General features: G+C 44.3%; 1 long non-coding RNA gene across 1 annotated transcript in view; it reads left to right on the forward strand.

The window, feature by feature from the left end:
* The first annotated feature begins 266 nt into the window (after positions 1–266).
* Positions 267–7,835, forward strand: part of LOC123130619 (uncharacterized) — a 24,315-nt gene continuing 16,746 nt past the window's right edge. Inside the window, exon 1 of the long non-coding RNA XR_006463929.1 lies at positions 267–563. This is a non-coding gene — a long non-coding RNA (uncharacterized lncRNA). The remainder of the gene's footprint in view (positions 564–7,835) is intronic.

Raw genomic sequence — 7,835 nt, forward strand, 5'->3', positions numbered from 1 at the left:
GAGGTTGAAGTAGAGGAGGATGAGGAGTTTCATGAGGCAGAGCATACTCCACATGTAGGGTATGCCAAATTAGACCCTCCAATGACAAAAGGCTTTACATATCCCAGCATGAAAGAGTTCAAGTTGGCACTTTCTCAGCATGCAATCAAACGTGAATTTGAGTATAACACCAAGTATAGTACCCATCATCGGTTTAGGGGCTATTGTTCAAGACGGGATGCAGATAATTGTCCCTGGAGGATACATTCTTCTACGACGGAAGATAAGTGTACTGTGATGGGAATTGTTTAACTTTACCCATTTGTGAACATTTCTTGCATAATTGTTAAGTGTTTTTAGCTAACTACATCTGTTTTCTCTTTTGAAGGTGAAGAAAAACCCATGTGGTCATGATTGCTCTAGTATAAGAAGGAAAAAGAAGGCGAAGAATGGAACCAAGCATTGGGTATGTGATAAGGTGAAAGATTGGCTGATTGAAGATGCAACTCTCGGGGCGAAGGCATTGCAGAAGAAGATTAAAGAACACCACAAGGTTGACCTCCACTACAAGAGAATATATATGGGTAAGAAGCTAGCTCTGAAAGAATTGTATGGTGATTGGGATAGCAGCTTTGACAATTGTATAGGTTTAAAGCACAAGTTGAAACCACTTGCCCTGGTAGCATACTTCAGATTGATCATTAGACTATAAAAGGAAAAATCAGGTTTAGAAGGTTCTTCTTTGCTTTGAAACCTTGCATAGACGGATTCCTTGGTGGTTGCAGGCCATATTTGGCAGTAGATAGCACATTCTTAATAGGCAGGTTCATGGGGTAGCTGGCTAGTGTTACCGCTGTAGATGGCCATAATTGGATGAATCCACTTTGTTTTGGAATTTTTGATTCCGAAACAAACGAGAATTGGATATGGTTTATGCAATTGCTTAGGCAAGCCATAGGATCACCAAGGGGTTTAGCCATAAGCACTGATGTCGGGCAGGCGGTGATGACAGGGGTAAAGGATGTTTTCCCAGAAGTAGAACATAGGGAATGCATGTTTCACTTGGTGTCAAACTTCAAGAAAAAGTATCATGAAAATGTATTTTGAAAGTGCGTTATATCGACTAGAGGGGGGGTGAATAGGCGATTTTTATGAAATTCTTCACTGAGGAATTTTTCGGTGAGTAAATTCCTTAGCGAAGAACTACTAGCAGTGGAATAAGTACTCAAAGGTAAACATAACAGAATACAAGCATAGTCATCATGATGAAATGAAGACAGGCACAGAGTACAGGAAGCGTAATCACAGGATAACACAGGATGAAGACAAACAGACTGAAGAAATTGAACGGAGGAAATTGAGAAAGTCTTCAGTCAAAGTCTTCAAACACAGATATGAACAAACATACAACATAGTTATGAGGAAATGAAAGAGTTGAGGAAATAGAACCAGTAAGCTTGGTGAAGACAATGATTTGGTAGACCAGTTCCAACTGCTGTCTCAGTTGTACGTCTGGTTCGAGCGGCTGAGTATTTAAACTCGAGGACACACAGTCCTGGACACCCAGTCAAGGACACTTAGTCCAAGATACCCAGTCCTCACCGTATTCTCCTTGAACTAAGGTCACACAGACCTCGTCCAATCACTCATGGTAAGTCTTCAGGCGACTTCCAAACCTTCACAAACTTGGTCACTCGGCGATCCACAATTCCTCTTGGATGCTCTAGACCATGACGCATAACCGTCTGGAAGAAGCACAATCTTCAAAGGTAACAAGCGTCGGATCCACTCAGGATCAATCTCTTCAGTGATGCTCAATCACTTGGGGTTTGTAGGTGTTTGGGTTTTGGGTTTTTGGTTTTTCCTCACTTGATGATTTTCGCTCAAAGTCCTCGGAGGATGGGTTGCTCTCAAATGACAAGTGTCAGTTTCTCTCAGAGCAGCCAACCAGCTAGTGGTTGTAGGGGGCGGCTATTTATAGCCTAGGGAGCAGCCCGACATGATAAGACATAAATGCCCTTCAATGATATGGCCGTTAGGTGGATAGATATTTTGGGACAGCTGGCGCATAGCACAGCAATGGTCGGAATTTTGAGTAGTAAAATCCTCAGGGCTATCATGTTCCTCACTGTGTAGGCAATCCGCACTGGCGGATTCCTAACTCCTCAGTCAGGACAAATTCCGCAGAGACCAGAAGAACTTCGTCTCCGTTACTGAAGAAATTGACTGAACTGTATGAGATTTCCAATGGCTTCACTCAAAGGGATTGGTAGGTGTAGGATTTTGAGTTGAGCATCACATGGAAATTTTTCCTTAGTATTTCCTCGACCCCCTTTAACAGTATGGAGTTTCCTATGACTCAAGAAAGAGAAAAACAAAACTATGAACACGAAAGTATTCAAGCTTCATATTTCTCGCATGAATATCAAGTCTTCACGGACACACCAATTTCTTCACTTTCAAAGTCTTCATGAAAGTCTTCAGAAATACCAAAATCTTCAGTCGAAGATATTCATTTTTAGGGGTCGACTTTTCCTATAAATATCAAACTGCTCATAGACTTATAAACCTGTGTACACTCACACACGCATTAGTCCCTTAACCTATAAGTCTTCAATACACCAAAATCACTAAGGGGCACTAGATGCACTTACAATCTCCCCCTTTTTGGTGAATGATGACAATATAGGTTAAGTTTTCAACGGGGATAAACATATGAAGTGTAAATACTAATATTGAGGAATTTGATTGCAAGATATAGAATAACTCCCCCTGGAGATGTGCATAGTGAGGAATTTGCTTTTGAAGCAATGCACACTTGAAGAGTTGAATCATGGAGATCTCCCCCTATATCATGTAATTCATACACGCATTTAACATACAATATAAAGAATTTGAAATGCATGATGAAATATGGTGCCTGATGAAATTCAGCATGCGTGCAATAATATTAACGAGGAATAAGCATGCAGAATAGTGCATCAAGAGTATCAGAGCACAGTGCATCAAAAGTATCCGAGCACCATCGGGTTTAAGATTACAACTCGATCCAATAAAGTTTCAGAAGAACGAGAGTTGTAACTTAACAAAAAAACACCCATATAGTAGACCCGCTTGAAGACTAACTCATATTTCTCCCCCTTTGTCATCGAATGACCAAAAAGGATCGAAAATGAGGACTAACTCCCCTGAAGATAATCATGTTGATGAAGGAGCGCCAGTGTTGTTGGGGTCGTTTGTTGATGTAGGGCCTGCCGAAGTGTCATCCAAATCTTCATGTTCATCAGTGTCGCGCGATGAAGAATATGAGCTGGCCACCAGAGAAGGAACCTTGACCTTCTTGAATTTCTTCGGTGGAGGTGCAGACCAGTCAAAATCTTCATTAAGACCCATGTTCTTTAGATCTTCTTCACCATACAGATGTGACAGGATTGCCCAGGTGCGACCGAAGACTTGATGGAGGTAGTAGTGGTTTTTCTTCACTGCATTGTGTCTGGCAGTCATGTTGTGAAGAAGTGAACCAAACTGACGCTTAACCCATTTGTTATTTTGATCCACCTTCTGGTGAAGACTAAGCAGAAGTTCATGGTCAGTCATCACGCACGGAGCAGTGGCTTGAGGAGTGGACTTGGGTGCATTGGCAGAGTCATGTGTGGCAGAGTCATCATTGGTGGAATAAGATGCACCTTTGCGAAACTGACCATCCAATGGACGAATGCCTTCATCTATTACAGCTGGTGCCTTTCCCTTTCCATCAACCGAGGAATATGTCTACTTGAGGACTTCAATTGGGGGCAAGTAGCTGAGATGATTCTGGAAATCAGTTTTGTAGTTGAGTGAAGACCTTGTCCTGAGGAATCTCATGATCCAAGGTGCATAAGGCTTCAGCTCAAACGGAGACAGTGCAACATTGGCCATAGTCCTCATGAAGAAATTGTGATAATTGACAGGAATGCCATGAACGATGTTGAATACCAGATTCTTCATGATGCCAACAATTTCCTCATCAGATGAGTCGTGGCCTTTGATAGGACTGATTGTCCTTGTAAGAATACGATAGATAGTTTTGGGCACGTACAGCAATTCCTTCACGAGGAATTTGGTTCTTGGTGCTTGACCTGGCTTCAAAGGTTTCATCAGCACCTGCATGTAATGACGTGTGAGTTCAGGTTCACTGTAGATGCCACGAGCTTCTTCAAGGGGAGGACTGAGTGGTAGAGCACGAAGCAATTTAGAGGCTGGTGTAGTGTAGTGAGTGTTTTCAGACATCCAGTCCAGCAACCATGAATTCACATCTTCAGCATCTCCGGTGATGTGCAACGTTGCATAGAATTGAAGAATCAGTTCTTCATTCCAATCGCAGATGTCAGAGCAAAAGTTGAGCAGCCCAGCGTCGTGAAGAACACTGAGGACTGGTGCGAAGCATGGCAGAGATTCCATATCCACATGAGGAATATGCTCATGGTAGAAAATCTTCTCCTTGTTGAACAACACTGAGGAATAGAAATTGGCTTGACTAGCAGTCCAGAAACGCCTCTTCCTAATGCGAGCAGAGTCATATGGGTTGTAATCTTCAAAGAATACGTGCCCGCCGAAGAAATCATCAGCCTTGAACTTTTGCTTGCATGAGAATGGATCCTTTGGCTTCGGCAGAGGAGTGTCTGTGAGTTGCATCATGGCCTCAGGAATCTCAATCGCAGGTTCTTCAGGCTGAGGAATTTCTGGTTCCTCCTTAGTGGCAGTCTGCATAGTTGGTTGTTCAACAGCAGCAGTTTCATCAGTGCTAGTGGCTAGAATTTCCTCATGGACAGATGCAGTGGGATGAGTTTCTTCAGAGCCCATGTGAATAGTTTGTGTGGGGGACTGAGGAATTTGCTGTAGAGGAGTGAACATTAGAGAGTTTTAATGCTGACTTTCGCAGAATTCATCACTGATTACGGGTGTGGAGCAACCAATGTCCACATCATCATCTTCCAGTTCTTCAACGCCAGCCTCTTCAGCTGTGAACTGAGGCATAGGCGAGGAGATGACAGGTGTTGAAGGGATATCATCCACTTCAATTTCTTAATCGATTGGTCTAGACGAAGCAGCAGAAGGAGTTTCGTCATCAGATCCGCTGGGGATCACATATTCTTCATCAAAGGGAATGAGGTACTTTGATGGCCTGGTTGAGATGGGAACAACATCAATTGGATTTGCAAATGAGCTTGTCATAGCCTTCATTTTCTTCGGAGCTGAAGAATCTGAAGCAGCTGATGCTTTCCTTTTCTTCACTACAGCACGCTCTGCAGCCTTGGTCTTCCTCACATCCGATGCAGATGGAAGGATTGGAGTTGAAGTTGGTGCAAGAGCAGCTGAGGAATCTGGTTGATTTTCTTTAGGCACAACTGATGCAGTTGCCCTGTTTCTTCAGGCACACCACTAGTGGGTGCCCTGGCAATTTCTTCAGCGGCTGGAATGCAGTCATCAGCCATGGAACTCACATTATCTTCAGCAGCCTGATTGTCATCAGCGGTGCTGGCATTTTCTTTAGTAGGCTGAGCAGATGCTTCAGCATGAGGAATTTCCTGTTGCGTTGGGGCTCCAACATTGGAAGTAAAGTTATCCGCAAGTTTCACAAAACGAACCTTGGCTCCAAGCCAATCAGCGCGAGATGCTTCAAAGTCATCACTGAGTTTCTTAATCTCAGTCTGAGTAGTGACAAGTTCTTCAGTTGTCATAGAGACAACGTTTTTCTTCAGATAGCGCTCTTTCTTGTACTGCGCTTTCTTGATCTGCCTGGCCTTCTCAAATTTCCACTTTTCTTCTTGAATGAAGTGGGTCAGCATGTGACTTTGGCCAGGAGTCAGCTTGAAGTCAGGCAAGGGAGTGTTGGGGTCCTTGTGCCAATCATCAATGTAGTCGAGGATCAGCTTGGGATCCAAAAGCAGTGGCACCTTTGATCCTTTGGCTCTAGCGGCCCTGACTTGCATGTCTCTTATGATTTCTGCAAGTTCATCATCATCAGCTTTGTTTTCATCAGACGGCACTTGGAAAGCGACTTGCTTCTTTGAGGACTTGGGCGTGGACCTCGTCCAGCAGTGGCCTTTGTCTTGAGCAGTGAGGGGCCAGCTGAGGAACTTGGTGCAACTGAGGAACTAGCTGAGACACCTGAGGCAATGGAGATGCCGGCAGTCCTTTTGGCACGAAGTGAGATGCACAGGTGCTGAGGATTTGGTCGGAACAGCTGAAGGCTTTGGCGGAGGAGCTGAGGACTTTGGAGGAATAGGAGCAGCATGAGGAATTCGTCGTGAGGGCTTTGATGATTCTGGCCGTGAGGGCATTGCTGAGGAAGCACTTGGCTTGCGCGCAGGCTTCTTTGACATAGCCTTCTTTGGCTTGACAGCAAGGACCTCAGCAGAGGTAGCAACAGCAGCAGAGTCTTCATTAAATTTCCTCACCGCTTCTCTGGCTTGTTTAGCCAGCTTGGCTTGGCGCTTGGCCCATTCATCAGGAAAGTCCTCACCGCGCTTGAGGCTAGTGGGATCTGCTATTTGGCCAGGTGCCAATGGAGCTCTTGGGCATGGAGGATTGAGTGTGAATTTCTTCATATACTTAGGAGTGACATATCTGTACTCCCTCCATTCTCTTGCCCATCTCCTCTCTATCTTCTGAATGCGCACTTTGTGCTCATTCTTGGTTTCCTCAGTAGGTGCGCAGTACCCAGCATATATGTCATCAGGGATTTCAAACGCTGTATTTACCTCAGGTCTCTTTCCTCCCTTCTATGGCCTTTTACCATCAGCCATTTTCTTCAGTTGAGGAATTTGAACAATTGAATTCTCTGAAGAAGTATGCAACTTTTCTTCGAGGAATGCTGCAAATGAGTTAAGTTGATGAGAACCTAGTGATTCAGCAGCTGACATGTGTACCTGTGAACAGAGTATAGTTGCGAGGAATTTCGAGAGGTCATATGCGTTCTCAGAAGGTTTTTCAAAATGAACAGGTTTGAGGAATTGGACCAGATGAGTCTTGAAGATTTTCACTAAGTGTTCTTTGTCTTAGGTTCCAGAGTTGTATAGATCGAAGATCCACACAATTGAGGATTCTTGAAGAAAAATGATGCTTAGAGAAACGAATCAAGAATAGATGACTTTGTGAGGTGTTCAGTGTGTGAAGATATGAAGAAAAATACTATTGAAGATTTTGTAGATAATCATTCGAATCAACGAGGGCAGTAAAAGTAACTTTTATTTACCCTGGATGAAGAACACGACGAACTGGAGTGAGGAGATGTGAAGTTCGTCTGTGCAGATCTTCCACGCCCTAACTTGGCTGAGGAAGACGGCTACGGTGGCGGCGGAGTGAAGATGTCCGCGGTCGGCGCGAGGACGTCCGCGACGAGGTTGAGGCAGTGAAGCTCTTCCTCACCGGCGGCGATGAAGTAGTGGCGGAGCTAGGGTTTGAGAAGCTCGAGCTGGAGAGAGAGGTCGAGCGGAGTAAAAGAAGTGAGGAAGGGAAGGAGGGGTATTTATAGCCACGGTGAAAAACTGCTCGCTCGAAGAAATTGGATGAACGTGCCCCTGACCCTTCTCATTCGCATGACATGTGTCACCCACGTAGTGAGAGGTGGAGATCGTGTTAGATCGTGGGTGAGTGGATAAGTGTATCGTGGGATGCGGAACGGTTTGAGCGGCAAAACCTAAAATTTCGATAAGATAGGTTTTAAAGTTCCGTTCGAAATTTCATCAGCTGACAAGGACACAGTGAAGATTTTGAACGAGTTTCAAATAGAACGCACATGAAAAATTTGTGAACAGATTGGGTTGAGTATAGCATAGAGGGGAAGGGTCCGATCACATTCACTTAGCAGAAAA

Source organism: Triticum aestivum, chromosome 6A (assembly GCF_018294505.1).
Source record: "Triticum aestivum cultivar Chinese Spring chromosome 6A, IWGSC CS RefSeq v2.1, whole genome shotgun sequence".
Taxonomy (NCBI): Eukaryota; Viridiplantae; Streptophyta; class Magnoliopsida; order Poales; family Poaceae; genus Triticum; species Triticum aestivum.